This window comes from Marmota marmota, unplaced genomic scaffold (assembly GCF_001458135.2).
Source record: "Marmota marmota marmota unplaced genomic scaffold, marMar, whole genome shotgun sequence".
NCBI classification, from domain to species: Eukaryota; Metazoa; Chordata; class Mammalia; order Rodentia; family Sciuridae; genus Marmota; species Marmota marmota.
The window spans coordinates 23,406,413-23,426,329 of NW_026000082.1; positions in this window are offsets into that span (position 1 = coordinate 23,406,413).

A 19,917-nucleotide genomic window follows, 5' to 3' on the forward strand; every position below is an offset into this window, starting at 1 on the left:
CCTGATTATGTGGTGCCCTGATGTGTGTTTAGTTACCTCAAGGGACAATGAAAATCTCCAAATAAATAAAATTAATTAGTTTCTTTAAAAATTAATAAATTTGGGAGAATAAAAATTTATAAAATCTAACAGGCATAATTCTAACAGGTTTATAGTTCCACATTAAGGGAATATAGGAGTTTAGAAACATTGTCTAATTTCTTTGTATTTGTTCAGGTTTTCATTTGTTCATTCATTCAACAGTTATTGATGTATCTAATTGCTGCCATGCACAGTGTACTGTAACAAAGATGAATACTACAATTTTATTTTATTTTTTAAGCTTATAATTATTAATATATATTAATTGTATAAATTAATGGCAGAACACACTTATATAAAGCTTAAATTGCATTTCAACTGAATTATGAATATACAGTTGTCTACTCATTATTCTTTTTACTTTTTTATGAATCTGAACTATTTAATTAAATAGTATTTAAAGAAAATAATAGCTTATTGCCCTTTTTACGAGTGTAATACAAGGAGGAAGGGGGATGTAAAGAGATATTATTAGGATAAATCATATAAAATTTCTGGTTTTATAAATTTAAAATGGCCTAATATGGGTATCCTCATTCAGTCTAATATAACAAGTGCTCTGAAATATATTCAAAGTATTATGAGAATAAGAGCAAGAATGGTTGATTCTAAGACAGAGGAGGAAGGTGATCTTTGGATCCCTAGAGAAAGGAGGATGACATTTGAACTGGATCTTAAATGTTCAGATTCACACCTGGACCAGTCTGATTCAACCCCAGTGTTCTTTCTATTTCACCATGTACATTTCCTCAGCAGTGTTATATAATTTTGAGAGTATCAGTGCAGGCAGCAAGGTTTACTTAGGAGAATTGTCATATGTATTTTTTGACTGAATATATTCTATCTGACCAAACGGTGTAGGCAAACTAGAAAGATCCCTGATATTGTAGTTGGATATTAAAATGTCCCCCAAAGGCCTATGTGTTGAAGTCTTGGTCCTCAGGTTGGTGTTATTGGGAGGTGTTAGAACCTTTCAGAAATAAAAAAAATAAAAAAATAAAAAAAATAAAAAGGCATTGTGTTGTGTCCAAAAAAAAAAAAAAAAAAGAACCTTTCAGAGGTGAAGCCTAGAGGAAGGTCTTTGGGTTATCTGGGGGTGTGCCTCAAAAGGGGATAGTGAGACCTTGACACCCCACTTCCTGGTTATGAGGAACTTTGTTCTGCCACCATGGTGTCCTGCCACACCATAGTCCCAAAACAGGGCCAATTGATCATGGCTGAAACCACCCAAACTGTGAGCCAAAATAAAACTTTCCTTTTTGTTAAACTAGTTATCTCATGTAAGCTGAATAGAAGAATGAAATGCTTTAGTGAATCAGAGTCAAGTTTTTTGTTTTAATTTGAGCAAATATATGAAATAGCTTCCTTGTTATGGTTGGTGCCCATATGTTAATAAATTGCAATATATATATATACTTTCAATCTTTGCCTGCCTCTACTTTCCCATTCTCAACCAACAAACATTTACCAACTGCTTACTAATGATACAAAGGAGAATAAGATAGGGTTTTTTCCTTCAGTTTATTATCCAAGTGAAAGTATTATAATTTGATTTCAGTGCTCTTCCTTACTGAAACTGTAACCCTAGTCTAATCAGGAGACAACCGTAGTCTAACAGCAGACAAATCCTGGCCAAGGAACAATTCTACAAAGTAACTGAATAGTACTCCTCAAAAACTATACAGGTCATCAAACAAGGAAAGCCTGAGAAACTGTCAGCCAACAAGAGCCAAAGACATGACAACTAAATGTATTATAATGCCCTGGATATGATCCTGGAACAACAACAACAACAAGTTAGGTAAAAACTAAGGAAGTCTGAATAAAGTGTGGACTTTAGATAATAATGTAGCAGTATTAGTTCATTAACTGAAACTAATATAATGTTCCATACAAATGTAAGATATTAAGGGAAACTGGGTGCAGGGCATATGGGAACTCTGAACTATCTGTATAGTTTTCTATAAATATAAAACTGTTCTAATAGAAATTATATGCTATTTCTTTGGGATTTAGTTAAAATACATTTCTTCATAAAATGACATTTCTAATATGGTAGAGTACTTTCATGAAGCAGACAAATTGTGGTCTACTGATTTATGTACCAAAGTGTATGCTAAGTGGATGTCTCATAAAATTTTTCCACTTCAGTATCATACATGTAGGTGCCAAAAAATATGCTAAGTGCTTTTCAACAGAGAGCACTGAGATAGATGCAAAAATTCGTACCACATATTATTGCTTGATAATTGAAAATATAGTACCATTATTTGGAACAAGTGTGGATAAATCCTCACCCTAATGTGTGAACAAAAATGATTCAGTTCATATTGGAATGCTTTTTATGTGAGTTGTTTGATACCAAAAAAGTATTTAATATCTATTACTGCTATCTATGAATGTGAGTTGAATATTTTTTTTCTGCAAATGCTTTATTAGTATGACTTTTGTCATATACTTAAGAGGAATGACCAAAGTCATACACAAGACATACTCTCTTTTTTAAGAGGAATGACCAAAGTCATACTCTTATGACTTTCATACACAAGACTCCAAGACTTATAAAATTATAAGTTTTTATAATTTTATAAGTCTTGGAGTCTTGTGCATGAAAGGCAAGTGCTGTACCCCTGAGCTGTATGCCCAGCCCTTGGATTTAGTTTTAAGAACAAAACTTTAAAAGAAATCTCTTAATCACCAAGTTTATAGTTCTACTGAGTATCTTATCATCAGTTATAGTTATACCTATACGTAAAGAAAAAAATCTATCTTCAAGGACACATTCTGTAAAAACTTATCAAATGATCCTAGGAGCTCTCTCTCTACAGAAAGATTAGAAAATATTGCTAAACAAATATCAGTAGAACTGGCAATTGTCTTGTTTCTCACTCCAGAACCTACTCTCCAAACTCCCTAACTCTGAACTCTCAGATTTCTGTCACAACTCCAACTTAATTATGTAAGGCAGCTTTATTTAATGGCAAAGCAAGAATTTGTTATTTGGGCTAAATCATATCAACTGTCTCAATCAATAAAAGTAGGGTTGTTTTTATGCTGACCTTGACACTTGGGTGTTACAACTATCTTCTTGAGAATTGCTAGTTTAATTTGGTGAAATGGTGTGGGGTTTTGTTTGCCCCCTCATCTTAACTTCTTTTATTTCACTTATTTAATTTAAAAGTAGACAAAGGTTGTAAATATAACTCAGTGGTAGAGCACTTGCCTAGCATGTGCAAGCCCCTGGGTTCAATGCCCAGAACCACAAAAGTAGATAAGTAAGCAGATAGGGTAAACTGGATTGAATTAAAAGAGAATGCGACAAAGATATTTAAATTAATACATTTTCTTTCTTTTAAATTCAATGAAAGCTTTTGTTTATGAATTTATTTTGAAGTTCATATAAAAGAATTGGTTTCATTTTATTTTGTTTAACATGTATTAATTATATATTTAATAGGGTTCAATGTATTTCAATACATACATATAATAAGTGCCAATCAAATCTAGCCTCCTTTTATCTACTACCCATCCCCGCTTCCTATCCTCTAATAATCACTATTCTGTGTTCAAGGCTACTTTTTTTTTTTTTTAATTTCCAGATATGAGAGAGGACACATGGTACTTGTTTTATTGTATATGGCTTATTTTACTTAACATAATATCCTCTAGTTCCATCCACTTTATAGCTAAATAATATTCCATTATGAATATACAGCACCACATTTTCTTTATCCACTCATCCATTGAAGGGCACCTAGTTTGATTCCATATCTTAGCTATTACACACAGAGCCACAATAAATATGGGAATATGGGTATGCAGGTATCTCTTTGGGAGGCTGTTTGAATTTCCTTTTGATATATACCTAGAATTGGGATAGCTCTATCATATATAATATGATATTTTTAGTTTTTTGAGGAACCTTCATATTGTAGTTTGTATCAGTTTACATTCTCATCAACAGTGTATGAGAGTTCCTTTTTCTCTATGTCCTTGCCAGCATTTTTTTTAATAATCTAACTAGGGTGATGGGATCTCATTACAGTTTTGATTTGCATTTCCCTGATGGCTAATAATATTGAACATTTTTCATATATGTATTGACAATTTGAGCTTCTCCTTTTGAGAAGTATATATTCAGATAACTTGACTATTTTTTTTAAATTGGATTACTTTTGTGTTAAGTTTTTTAGTCTTTTTATAAATTCTGGATATTAATTCTTTGTCAGATGGATAGTTGGTAGATATTTTCCTCCCTTCTGTAGATTGTCTCTTTAATCTGTTGATTGTTTCTTTGCTGTGTAGATGCTTTTTAGTTTGATTTAACCCCACTTGTCTATTTTGGCTTTTGTTTTCTGTGCTTTGGGGATCATATCCAAGAATTCATTGCCTATACCAACTTCTTGAAATGTTTCCCCTATGTTTTCTAGTAGTTCAGATCTTACATGTAGGTCTTTGATCCATTTTTATTTGATTTAGGTATGGGGGGGGTAGGGGGGAGGAGTCAAGTTTCAGTCTTCTGCATGTAGATATCAGTTTTTCCAGCACCATTTGTTAAAGAGTCTGTTCTTTCTCCAGTGTTTTTGGCACCTTTGTTGATAATCACTTGGATGTAGACATGTGGGTTTATTTCTGGATTCTCTGTTCTATTCTGTTGGTCTATGAGTCTGTTTTTATGCAAATACCCTGCTGTTTTGGTTACCATGGCTCTGAAGTATATTTTGAAATCAGGTATTGTAAAGCCTCTAGTTTTGTTTTTTGTTTTTTTACTCTAGATTGATTTGAATATTCATGTGTTTTTTTCTTCTTCCTTGTGAGTTTTTAAGGAATTTTTTTCTAGCTCTGTGAAGAGTATCATTGGCATTTTGATGGTGATTACATTAAATCTCTAGGTCGCTTTGGGTAGTATTAACATTTTAGTAACATTTATACTTATAATACATGAAAATGGAAAGTCTAGTGTGGGGGGGTTGGGGTGGTTTATCAATTTCTTTCATCAGTGTTTTATAGTTTTGACTGTAGAGGTGTTTCACTTCCTTAAGTTTATTCCTAGGTATTTAAAAAAATTTTTTGTAGTGATTGTGAATGGATTGCTTTCAGCGTTTCTTTCTCAGCAAATTTACTATTGCTATATAAAACTACTACTGATTTTTGAATGTTGATTTTGTGTTTTGCAACATTACTGAGTTTATCAGTTTAATAGGTTTTTAGTGAAATCTTTAGTTTGTTTTTTTTATATAGAATCAAATCATCTGCAAACCGTGATGATTTGAATTCCTCCCTTACTTGTTGTTTATCTTTTTTTCTTTCTCTTGCCTAATTGTTCTGGCTAAAACTTTCCATATTATATTGAATAAGAGTAGAGAGAGTGGACACTCTAGTCTTGTTTAAGATGTCAATAAGGAATGAGGAAAAGCTGAAAGTTTTAGTATAATGTTGGCTGGGGTTTGTCATATATAGTCTTTTATGTTTAGGTACAATCCTTCTATACCTTATTTGCTCAGGGTTTTTATCATGAAGGGATGTTTAATTTTATCAAAGGCCTTTATCTGTTGAGATGATCATATTATTTTTATCTTTCACGTTTTGATTTGGTATATCACATTTATTTGTGTATGTTGAATTATCCTTGAATCCCTGGGATAAATACAGCTTCATCATGGTGAATGATCTCTTTGGGTTTTTATTTTTATTTTTTTAGTTGTAGTTGGACATACCTTTATTTCACTTATTTATTTTTATGTGGTGCTGAGGATTTACCCCAGGGTCTCATGTGTGTGAGGTGAGCACTCTACTACTGAGCCCCAGCCCCAGCCCATGAATGATCTTTTTAATGTGATTTTGGGTTTCATTTGCTATTTTGTTAAGAATTGTTGCTTCTGTGATCATCAGATATATTGGTCTATAATGTTTTTTTTTTGTTGTTGTTATGTCCCTTTCTGGTTTTGATATCAAGGTAATGCTGGCCTTGTAAAAATTAGTGGAAAGATTCCCTTCTTTTCAATTCTTTGGAATAATTTGAGAAGAATTCGTGGTAGTACTTCTTTGAAAATTTGATAGAGCAATGAAGCCTTCTGGTCTTGGACTTTTCTTTTTTGGTAGACTTTTATTACTGATTCAAGCTCACTACTCATTATCAGTCTGTTCAGGTTTTCTATGTCTTCATAGTTCAGTTTTGGCAGGTAGTGTGTGTCCAGAAATTCATCCAGTTCTTTGAGGTTTTCCAATTTGTTGGCATGCAGTTGTTCATAATAGTCTCTAATGATACCTAGTATTTCTGTACTATAAGTATATTGTCTTTTTATCTCTAATTTTATTTGGGTTTTCTCTTGGTTAGTTTAGCTAACAGTTTGTGTCATTTTGTCTTTTCTAAAACAACTCTTTTGTTTCACTGATCCTTTTATTTTTCAGTCTCTATTTTTGCTATGATCTTTGCTATTTATTTCTTCTAATTTTGGGTTTAATTTGGTCTTTCTTTTCTAGATTCTCAGTTAGGTTGTTATTTGAAATCAATTTTGTTTTTGATGTAGGTATTTATTGCTACAAGTTTGCCTCATAGTGCTTTTACTGTATTCCATAAGTTTTGGTAATGTTGTTTCTATTGTAATTTGTTCCAAGATATTTTAAGTTCCCTTTTGATTTCTTCAATTTCCCATTGTTTGTTCAGTAGCATTTTGTTAAGTCTCTGAATTTGTATAGTTTCTAATGTAGTTAATTTGTAGCTTTCTTTCATTGTGGTCAGAGAAGATACATTTTATATATATATATATACATATATATATATATTATATATATACATATATATATATATTATATTATATATATATTATTTTTTTTAATTTGTTGAGATTTGTTTTGTCGTCTATTATATGGTTTCTTCTAGAGAAAGTGCTGAAGAAAAGAATGTGTATTCTGAAGTTGTTGAATGAAATGTTCTGTAAATGTCTCTTGGATCCATTTGATCTATAGCATAGTTTAACTCTGGTGTTTCTTTTTGTTTTGATGATTTATCCATTTGTGGAAGTATGGCATCAAAATCTCCCACAATTATTATATTGGATCCTTTCTCTCCCTTTGTATCTAATGTTTGTTTTCTAAAACTGAGTGCTCTAGAACACTAGGTACACATGTTATATCTCTTGTTGAGTTGATTCTTTCATCATCATATAATGATCTTCTTTGTCTCTTTTTACAGTTTTTATCTTTAAATCTATTTTGTCTAAGAATAGCTACTCCTGCTCACTTTACTTACAATATCATATTCTATCCTTTCAGTGAAATGTTAATGATTTTGTTGACTTCTGTATTTTCAACACTAACAGAATTTTCTTTTGTTAAATCCCTGAATGATGACATTTAAATAAACAATTATGCTGAAACAGTGTCAGTTTGTGAAATTTAGTAATTTGCTGGTATTACTGATAGTTACTAATAAAAATCTATATTTAGTTACCTAATATAGTAAATGTTTACATATTAAGTTCTCAATGCATATTAGTTAAATCCAAATTTGAATTAATGGACTATTTGCATCCTACCTAATTTTTTCATGTGTGTCGTCTTTACCTTATATTGAGAGGGAACGGTATTTTATTCTGATAATAGATTAGAAATAATTTTGTTGTATTATGATTGACATAATTTTAAATCCCATATTTGCCACCCCTAATCTACTAAAAAGATCCTTAGATTTCAGAGACTGGTTTGATAGTCCCTGCTGTATTTATAAGTATTTTTTTTCTATGCATTAAAGAACCCAAGATCTTGGAAGGCAAGGCATATTCAACTTTGTGTGATCATTATATGCTTTCATGGTTTCTGATATATTGCTTGGCTTGTAATTTATTCAAAGTAGATATTGTTATAATGTCCTTGTTCTGTGTTCCTAGGGAAGAACAGAGCTACTATTTTATAATCTATGGGAGGAGACAACCAGAATTGTATTGAATGTTAAAAATTTAGTCTAAGCTAATATTTCCCTTGGTGGCCTGATTATGTGGATCATTTGGAATATTTAGAAAGAAATAACAGATACCTGGCCTGGAGATTCTGTTTCAGTAGTTTTAGGGTATTGCCCCTGGTAATTATTTTTTTGGGAAAAAAAAGCAATTCTAGTTTTTAAATATTGATAGTTTATTAACACTGTTTAGTTGCAAAGGACAGAAACCAAACCTAAATGGATTGGGGCAAAAAAGAAATTTATTGATTTACTTAATATGAAATAGGGAAGGTATTAGTAATATTCACATTGCTTCTGGATGTATCTCATCTTTATCAGGCAAGAAATATGCAAGTGAGGTATTTGGGAAGATACTATGAAGTATCAATTTCACTCCCAATTAGGTTCTACCTTTCTGTCTTACACTGTCAGTTTTCAAACTTAGCAAGTTTCAGTGCAGACTGTAGTCAAAATGAACTTTTTTTTTTTTTTTTTTTTTTTTTTAAAGAAAAGCCACATTTCCTTCCCAATGCTTTCACACTGACCAGTTTACCTCAAGGCTCATGTTCTCCAATATGCATTGGTATAGCCAGGTTGTTATAGCTGGCTTTTATTTGAATTGGGTAATATATATATAGTCTTTCTAAATTGGATGATGTCTAGACTGTTTTAGTTATCAAAGGATTTCCTTTGATATCTGCCCTATTTCATAGTAAGCCACATATATGAAGACCACATGAATGGTCAGTGCACATCAGATCCTATGTTCTTCCTACCAAGTCTCTTTTTGCAGTATACTTCAATACACTGAATCCCAGTACAAAACAGACCACAGTTTGAACAACTATCTCATACCACATTATAAGTATGGTGAGCCAACCTCTCGGAATAGAGAAGTCTACACTGCTCTGTTTCAACTTTGATCAAGTTAATCCTGTCGTTTGTACCAGTCTTCTTCCACATACCAAATTCTGGGTTCTTTTGGTTGCAAGTAATGGAAACTAACTCTGGTTAACTTAGTCTACATTGGTGATTGTCAGAGTCACTGGAAGAGATTCTTTAAAATTAAAAATTCCTGTAACAAAATAAAATATTTTTTAAAAAATCCATTGTATTGGGTTCTCTAAGAGGATGGAATATAGGAATTAGTATTTTTAAAAAGCTCTTTAGGGGCTGGGGATGTGGTTCAAGTGGTAGTGTGCTCACCTGGCATGCGTGCAGCCCGGGTTCGATCCTCAGCACTACATACAAACAAAGATGTTGTGTCCGCCGAAAACTAAAGAATAAATATTAAAAAATTCCCTCTCTCTCTCTCTCTCTCTCTCTCTCTCTCTTAAAAAAAAACAAAACAAAACAAAAAAAGCTCTTTAGGTGAGCTGGGAATGCAACTCAGTGGTAGAGCAGTGTTTACTGTGAGCAAGGCCCTGGATTCAGTCCCTAGCACCATGCCAGAGTGGGGGCGCAAGAAGAAGCTTGCAGAGTGATTCTGATACTTGCTCTTTGTTGGCAGTTTCAGTGAATGGCTTTCTAATTCATTTGTTTTCTCAGGTGTGAAAACTGGGAGTCATTTCTGAGATTAACTTTTCTTATTTTCAGTTCATTGTTAGTACCCATGAGGGCTGTATCCTAAATATCTAATGAATCTTTCCATCCTCTTTTCCTTTTTCTATGCTCATCTTAGTTCTTCTTTTGGACCATTGTATCAACCCCCTAAATGTTTTTCATGCTTGCACTTCTGTACCTCATTCCCTAGCAGTGATGTTGCCACAGATCTTGTCTCACCCCTTTCAGAATGACTATGGAAGACCAGTTGGGATACCTCCATAAGGAGGTGCCTTTTTGTCTCTTGAATATATAAAGTTCTTACCTATCGCTTAGATTTTGTACATACTGTTTGCTTGCCTGGGAAGGTTTTCCCCTGACTCTTGGTTAGTTTTTTCAGCTTAAAAATCTCCTCCTTATGGAGGTATCCCAACTGGTCTTCCATAGTCATTCTGTTTATTTCTGTGTTAGCACTTAATCACACAATCTATTTATTTTTGTTTACAAGTTCCATAGGGAAGGGTTCTTGCCTGTCTTACTGTTATTTTTAACTCTCCTGTCATAGTGCTTAGCATATGATGGCATTCACTTTGTTGTTATTGAGTGAATGAATGAATCTTCACTGCCACCATCATGGTCCATGCTTCTATCATCTCTACCCTGGATCACTACAGTTGTATTGTAACTGCTCTGCCTACTACTGCTTTGGTTTTCCTGTTATCTATTTTCCATGTTGCTTTAGGGTTAACTTTTTAAATTTTTGAAGTCTGATACATTTTTCCTTACCTCTTCATATACTTTCCATTTATCTTAATATTGCTTATATAATTATTAATTATAAAATATAGACAACATAAAATTTACCAGTTTAATTGTTTTTAAGTGTACAGTTTAATAGCATAGAGTACAGTCACATTGCTATGCAACTATTCCCATCATCCATCTTCAGAACATTTTTAATCTTGTAAAAACTGAAACTGTATACACATTAAACAACTATTCTTCCTTTCCTCAAGTCCCTATTAGCCATTATTGTGCCTTCTTCCTGTTCTGTGGCTGTTTGTGCCTTATCCCACCTATCCTCACACATACTCCACATTTCCCCCATCTTTTTTTTAAAATATGTATTTTTTAGTTGTTGATGGACCTTTATTTTATTCATTTATTTATATGGGGTGCTGAGAATCAAACCCCAGTGCCTCACATATGACAGGCAAGTGTTCTACCACTGGGCCCCAGCCCCTATTCTCCCTTCTTGCATCCCCCAACAAGCACCATTGACTTTTGTCTCCGAATTTTGCCTCCTCCAGGAAGCTCATTTAAGAGGAATCATAATATTTGCCATTTTGTGGCTGTATGTACTTTTGAATTTTTAAATATGATATTGGCAATAATGGGTGACATATTTAGTACTGTCTTTGGGCCAAGCTTATTATTTATTTAATCATCACTGTCTATGCCAGTAAAGGCTTTATCCATCCTCACTTGACAAAAATGAGGCTAGGGAGATTAAATAATTCATCCAAGGTCGTAGGTATATAAAGCACAGCTTTTGATTATATATACCTCTCTTATCCTTATGCTTTGTTCTGTACCCCAAAAGTTCCAACTTATGTCAAGATGGTGCTAGAAAGGAATTCAATAGTTTCCTGTCCTCTTTCCTTGTGCTCTTATATATCTGTTTACCTTGTTTAGATTTTCTTTTGAAATAGCACAAGGAAAGTTACAATAAAAATATGTGAGCTTTATTTTCAGACTCCTTTAGATTATAAACTCCTACAAAAGTAAAGGCTGTGTCTTTCATTTATATGTTCCTAGCATCAGCCTGATAGAAGTCACCAAGACATGTGTTTAATTAACCTGAACAAATTTTGTGTTCTGTTTCTGCCCCTCCTTTCCTATCCAGGAAAACTGGTTTCCAAGATACAGATACCTCTATATATAGTTTTTGCCTTCAAGGAGCTTAGTTTAGTTGGAGATGACACGAACAAAAAATATCATCATCATCAAAATTGATTCATGTTTAAGTCAATTCCTGTTTGTACCAAACATGTTAAGGCCTTATTTTACATAAGGAATATTTTTGTGAAAGTTAATTCCATGAGTCATGGAATTAGAGACAGTGCCTCTAAACAATGTGCATATCCCCCAGTGAAGTTCCCTCAACTACTGCCTGCCCACAATCCAGATGATGCTTGCCACTCTGTGGGATCAGTGAGAAGTGATTGAATCAGGTGAGGGATTCTAAAACTGGGGATTGTGTCCCTTGCCTTACATGAGCAAATAAACCCCAGTCCCCAAATACCTGGCAAACACTTCAACTCTTCCCTGATAGTATGTCACCATACAACAGCTCAAAGTTGTTAGTTTTCTTAAGAAAACTAATAATTAGCCCAATTCTGCATGTGAGAAAAATTTAAAGAGTATTGATGAATGTGAAATATTTTTAATGTAAAAATATTTACAAAGTGACATACCTAATTAGCACATTTTGCTATGTACTGTCACTGGTTACTATTGGTTATATTGGGCCACCATAGAACTCAGTCATGGTATTCTGTTTTAACCATGACTATTTTGATACCAATTGGTGTATTACAGTTCAGTTCTGACACTAATCATCCAGATCTAGTGTCGGACTCCCACGGTTTCAGAGGAGCATGATGCCCAGTAAGACTGCTTCTACTTCAGATCCCAGCCTCAAGGAGGAGCCACAGACTGCCCAGACCAACTGGCTGAAAATCTGAGGGATCCATGACCACTCTCAGGTTTGGTAATTCACTAGAACAACTCAACAGAATTGCTGTACTTATGATTACAGGTTTATTATAAAGGACACAAATCAGGAACAGCCAAATAAAGAGACACTGAGCATGATGCCTAGGAGAGTCTTGAATGCAGAGCTTGTGTGCGCTCTTTCCATGGGATCAGGGCATATTACCCTTCAAGTTCATCAATGTGTTCACCAACTGGGAAGCTGAATTGAGCTTCAGTGTCCAGAATTTTTATTGTAGTTTCATCAAGTAGGCATAATTGATAACTCAATCTCCAGACACCCTCCACTTCCCAAAGTTTGAACTAACTCAAAGCCTCAACCCTCTAATATATGTAAACAGCTTCCCATTCTGATTCAGCCAATTAGCAGAAGCTTAGGTGTGAACCCCAGAGCTCATGAGTAAGATATATTCCTATCACTTGGAAGACTCCATGTAGAAGCTCTGTGCTAGGATTTTGGGGCAAAGACCACACAAATTCTTTATTATACAACATGTGGTACAAAAGAGAAAATTTAGTGTAGTGGGTAAGAGTAATGCAGTAAAAAGTTATTTAATTTTATTTCCTCATGGGGTTGTGGTGAGGTTTAAATGTGATCATTAGTGTAAAGCACTTAATACCATGCCTAGTACGTATGTCTTGAATATATAGTGACTAGTATTAAGGAGTGTTTTAATTTCCTTGGGCTGCTTTTAACAATCCATAAATTATGTGACTCAGAACAACGAAAATTTATTCTCTTATAGTCTGGAGGTTAGAAGTCTAAAGTCAAGGCATCAGTTGGGCCATGCTTAATCTAGGACTATGTGGAATCCTTTCTTGCCTCTTCCTAATATCTGGTGATGGCTGTGTTCCTTGGCTTGGAGCTAAAGCACTCCAGTCTCTGCCTGTGTCCTCATATGGTGTTCTCCCTATGTGTCACTGACTTTATCTTCTATTTAACTCTTTTTTTAAGGACACTAGTCATATTGGATTAATGCCTACTCTCATGACCTCATCTTAAATTGTTTGTATCTGCAAAGACCTTATTTCCAAATGAGGTCACATTCATGGATATAAAGGGTACACAGTTTGGGGGACATAATTCACAGTTGTTATCCCCCCAAATTCATGTCCTTTTCAGTTCTTTCACTGCATCCTAACATTCCCAAAAGTTTTAACCCATTCCAGCATAAACTCTTAAATCCAAAATCTTATCTATACAATCAACTCTAAAATCCCAAATCTCATCTTAATATCTAAGTCAGGTATGAGTGGTCCTCTAGGTATAGTCCATCCTGAGACAGAATCCCTCTCTATGTGAGTTCTATGAAACCCCAAAGAAAAGTTACCTGCTTCTAAGATGCAAAATAGAACAGTCATAGAAAAGACATTCTCATTACAAATTGGAGAAAATGGAAGGAATAAAAGAGTCACTGGTCTTGGAGCTGTAGCTATAGCTCAATGGTAGCACTAGAAGTATCCCAGGGACACTTCAGTTAGTCATAGAATAGGTAATTGAATAAATGATAGATTACATGAGTCCTTTACAGTTATTTCTAGTAGATGTTTGTATTTTTCAGTTTTTAGTTATTTTTCAAGAATACATTCTATGCCTATCTTAATGAGGACCTATACTTTTTTTTATTCTCCTTATGCCAATATCAGTGTTTGTAGGTCTTTTAGAGGATACACTATAAAAATTGTTTTGCATTGAAGAAGGCTTATCCAAGGCAGTTCTAATGAGAGATCAGTTCTGGTGATAAATAAGAGATGTTAATTGCCAGATGTCATTTTGTTTTATTTTGCTCACACTGATCTCATTAATAAATTGCCACCATAGTAATATGAAAGTAAAGAACTTTCTAGAATCTCAACTGCTAGCACAGAATCATAGGTCAACTGCATTGTTGTACACAATTGGGTTAAAGAGTTTCAGGCTCCCTCCCCCCACTTTGAAACATTTATATACTTTGAAACATTTATATTTTGCAAAATTCAGATCCTGTTTTAGTGCTTGTGTACTTTCTAAGTGAATATTCTTAAATTCAACTCATTGAACATGCATCTGATAACCACTATAATCAGGCAGTGTATTAAATCCTGAGGATGTAAAGATGAATAAGGCATCCCGTCAGGGCTTCACCATCAAATACAGAGGAGAGATATGTAAACATATAATTATAGTACACTATTTAAATGCTCTAAGCAAAAACCAGATATAAATATAGCATAGAAGAAGAAATGGTTATCTAGGGAAAAGATTTAGGAAGGCTGAGGAAGAGAGGATCCATTGATTTCTGAGTTAAATTGTGAAGGATGAGTTGTAAGTTAATGAATTGGGTGTTTAGTGGAAAAAGTGCCTTATTGTAGATGAGTTGAGTGACTGTAGATCATTTAAAATAACTTAGGGGATGAAGGTAAAAAGGAAAAGATGAGCAGTAAATGAAGCTGGAGAAGTAGTCAGGGGCCAAATCTTTAAAGGATTAGATTTTGAAATGGCATATATGTTTGCCTAGAACTTTAATGGATTTTATCCTGTAGTCTACATGAATCCATTGAAGGGCAATAGATTAACCAGAGAAGCAACATGATCCAATTTTAATTTTCCAGGGATTACTCTGGTTACTGTATATACATTGGAATAGAAGTTGAAAGAGGCCAATTAAGCTACTGACTACTCGTGAGAGGGAAAAACATGATATATGCAAAAAGCATGGCCTAGATTGTTTCTTTCTGATATCAATTTAATCATGTCCTGACTCTAAATCTGAAGCTTCTTCATCAGTTAAATGGGAATATGTGATCTCACTAGATATTATGAAAATTTGTGTTGCCAAATGCATGGAATTGCTCCAAAGCACTGAGTTTAAGTGTTACTTGTTAGATTTCAGATTCTGTTTCTGTTAAGTTTTAGATAACTTAAGTTTAGGAATTTTTTTATTGGCACACGTTATCCAGAACGGTGGGTTTCATTGTGGTGTATTGGTACATGCCTATGACATTATTTGATCAATTTTACTCCTCAGTATCTCCCCTCCTCCTTCCCCCTATCCCCACTTCTTTACCTTACTGATTTAGACCATTCTGTTTCAATAAAACAGAAAGAAAAAAGAAAATTTATAAATATTTTACGCTCATATTAAAATATATATTTTGGGATTTTCCAAACATTTTAAAGATAATGCAACTGAAGGATGTCTAGTTTGGTTCCATAATTTAGCTATTGTGAATTGTGGTGCTATAAACCTTGATATGGCTGTGTCACTGTAGAATGCTGTTTTTAAGTCCTTTGAGTATAAACTGAGGAGTGGGATAGCTGGGTCAAATGGTGGCTCCATTCCAAGTTTTCCAAGGAATCTCCATACTGTTTTCCAGATTGGCTGCCCCAATTTGAGTCCCACCAGTAATGTATGAGTGTGCCTTTCCCCCACCTCCTCGCCAACACTTATTGTTGTTTGTATTCTTAATAGCTGCCATTCTGACTGGAGTGAGATGAAATCTTAGTAGTTTTGATTTGCATTTCTCTAATTGCTAGAAATGTTGAACATTTTTTCATGTTTGTTGATTGAGTGTATACCCTCTTCTGAGAAGTATCTGTTCAGTTCCTTAGCCCATTTATTGATTGGGTTATTTGTTTTTTTGATCTTAAGGTTTTTGAGTGCTTTAACTTTGGTATATATACACAATGGAACATTACTCAGCATTAAAAGAGAATAAAATCATGGCATTTGCAGGTAAATGGATGAAGTTGGAGAATATAATGCTAAGCAAAACAAGCCAATCCTCAAAAACCAAAGGCCTAATGTTTTCTTTGATATGAGGATGCTGACTCATAATGGCAATGGGGCGGGGCTTGGGAGGAATGGAGGAACTTTAGATTAGGCAAAGGGGAGGGAGGGAAAAGGAGGGGCCAAAGGGGTAGGAATGATGGTAGAATTAGTTAGACATCATAACTTAAGTACATGTATGAAGACATGAATGGTGTGAAAATACTTTGTGTACAATCAGTGACTTGAAAAATTGTGCTTTATATGTGTAATATGAAATGAATTGTATTCTGCCATCATGTATAACAAATTAGAATAAATAAATAATTTAAGAAATAATGCAGGGCTGGGGATGTGGCTCAAGCGGTAGCACGCTCGTCTGGCATGCCTGCGGCCCGGGTTCAATTCTCAGCACCACGTACCAACAAAGATGTTGTGTCTGCCAATAACTAAAATAAATAAATAAATAAATAAATAAATATGAAAAAAAAATAATGCAACTAATGCTCTTTCCTTTGGACACCATTTGAGACTCTCAATTAGAGAATCAAGATAAATGTCTTTTGTGGGGGGAGGTAGGGAAGTGCAATAGGAAAAACTTGTAGGGAAGTGCAACAGGAAAAAAAAAGTGAGCTATTTAGCTGAAAAATAGCATCTGGATTTGCTCTGCCTGTTCCTTCAAATGTTTAATAAGAATGATATGAATAGTTTTTCTAGCCACCTTGCATATCTATTGTGAGGATGACATTTGTTTTCTTTAGTAAACATTTACTAAACAACTACTATTCAAGGCCCTATTTCTAAGAATGTAAACTGATTACTACCTGAGTCACAACTCCAAGTGAAATACCAGGCTAAAAGAACTGATAACTATAATACCAATAAGACAATATGTGAGTTAGATAACTTTGAAATTATAAAGAACTTTGAAACTGGAAGTTATATTCTGTATAATATATATTGTTATGTTTTATTAAGTGCATTTCACATTATTCTTTTTTTTTTTAGAGAGAGAGAGAATTTTTTTTTTAATATTTTATTTTTAGTTTTCGGCGGACACAACATCTTTGTGTGTATGTGGTGCTGAGGATCGAACCCCGGGCCGCTGCACCCATGCCAGGCGAGCGCGCTACCACTTGAGCCACATCCCCAGCCCCTATTTCACATTATTCTCATTGTGCCTCTCCAAGTAAAGCTGAGATAGTCACTTTTTTGGGTACCTTCCAAAAGTAAATGATAAAAATGATTTAGATTTTTTGCATATTTTTAATTTATATGCATATTTTAAGCCCAGGTTTGATTGGGCATAATATTCACTGATGTCCAAGTAGCTCAGTTAAGTTCTTCTCTGAGCCTGAGCTATGTGCATTTGTGTGTGTGTGTGAGTGTGTGTACGGGTACGTGTACTTACACACATGTGTGTAATTGAGATGATATCTAACTTTTAGGTGTAGATAAAATGGTTATTATTTCTAGAAGTGCTAACAAACATTAAGTCTTTATTCTTTCCGTTAGTCTTTTTGCTTAGCCTACCCAAACTTTTACTGTTAATCATTGTTGAGCTTTGAGATAGCAACTTCAGTGAAATCATTTAAAGTCATTTATTTTAAACAAACTGACATAACTATAGGGGGGGGAAACATCTTTTCCTCACCCCCCCCCCCCCCCGGATTGACAGCTTAGGCCCCTATAACAAAGGTCATATTAACAGGAGAAAAACATAACCCATTTATTATATATAAGTTTATGTGTTATGGGACCCTTCATATGAAAATGAAAACCTAAAAAACAGTTGAACTTGAATATTTTTATGCTAGGTTTAATAATGAAGTGGACAGTTATAAAGAGTGGGCTATGTCATTAACATAAACCAGACATGTTTTTGTTTTTCCACAATGTCAGAATTTGTTAAATAATTGTCAGAATTTATTGAATAACAATCACTTGACAAGCTACATAAATTTCATCAGCTTTAATTTGTTGAAATACTCATGGTTCACTTAGTGCTGTGACTGAGGCAATTGAAAGTTCTTATCCATTCCAATTTTAATTATTACTTAAGTCACACATCATATTTCATACAATGATATATGTATAGGTTATAGAAAAGCTAAGAGAGTGTTAACAGTGGCCAGAGGGTTTTGTTTTGTTGTTTTTTCTTTTTCTTTTTTTGTAGATGAACAGCATACCTTTATTTTATTTATTTTTTTTATGTGGTGCTGAGGATCAAACCCAGTATCTCACACATGCTAGGTAAGCGCTCTGCCTCTGAGCTACAGCCCCAGCCCAGAAAGAGTGTTTTTTAAAATTAATTAATTTATTTTAATTAATTATACATGACAACCGATTGCGTTTTGATTCATTGTACACAACTGCAACACTTTTCATTTCAGTGGTTGTACACGATGTAGCGTCACACCATACGTGCAGTCATACATGCACCTAAGGTAATGATGTCCATCTCATTCTGTAGTGGCACCCCCTTTCTCCACAGAAAATCTTAACTGGGCTTCTCCAGAAATCTTCACCATGGCTGATTTTAGGACTGTCAACAAAAGAGTTCAATGTAGATAAACTTCCTATTTTTGTGTTGCCCTATTTTACTTGGCCACTGGCCAGGAAGAAATCAACATTCCAGGTGCTGGACACCCCCTTACTAGTTTTTTCACAAACATTTATCCAGTATAGTAGTTTGTAGAAATATGTAAACAAGGCCTCTGGCCTTAAGCTGGGGCTTCACAGAAATGTCTACATTTCTAAGATAAGAGAAGTTACCAATTGGGCTCCATGGAAACGGCTGGCAGGGGGAGGAAAGAAAGGGGAGAAGAAGCTCTCCCCTTCTCAGGTGTTGTCCTTGTTGGGTTAACTTGCCCAGAACAGTGGAAGAAAAAGCTGCTTTTATGTGAACTTCTACAAACTGTGAACCTCTGAGCCCCTCTCCTTACATGCTGGGTATAAAATTGTGAAACTACATGAACTCAGGGTTCAGGGAATTGATTGAATACAGCAAAAGCTGTGCCCTCTGAACCTGGCTGCAGCCAAACAAAACTGTTTCCTGCTATCTTTGGTGCCTTGCCTCATCTGTTTCTACAACAATTCTGCCATCTTCCCTGCCCCCATGCATCCCTAAACCTCCCTCTCTTGTGCCCAATCACAGTTCCTCCTTTTTCCCCATGCCTCCCCCCTCCCCATTATGGATCAGCATCCACTAATCAGAGAGAACATTTGGCCTTTGGTTCTGGGGGACTGGCTTACTTCGCTTAGCATGATTTTCTCCAACTATCCTACAAAGCTATAGTAACCAAAAACGGCATGGTATTGGCACCAAAATAGACATGTAGACCAATGGTACAGAACAGAAGACACAGAGACAAACTCACATAAATACAGTTATCTTATATTAGAAAAAGATGCCAAAAACATACATTGGAGAAAAGATAACCTCTTCAACAAATGGTGCTGGGAGAACTAGAAATCCATATGCAACAAAATGAAAATAAACCCCTATCTCTCACCATGCACAAAACTCAACTCAAAGTGAATCAAGGACATAGGAATTAGTCCAGAAACTCTGTGCCTAATAGAGGAAAAAGTAGGCCCAACTCTTTTTAGGCCTCTACTTCCTTAACAAGACTCCTAAAGCACAAGAAATGAAATCAAAAATTAATAAATGGGATGGACTCAAACTAAAAAGCTTCTTCTCATCAAAAGAAACAATGAGGTAAAGAGACAGCCTACATATTGGGAGGAAATTTTTGCCACACCCACATCAGATAGAGCATTAATATATAAAGAACTCAAAAAACTTAACACCAAAAAAACAAACAACCC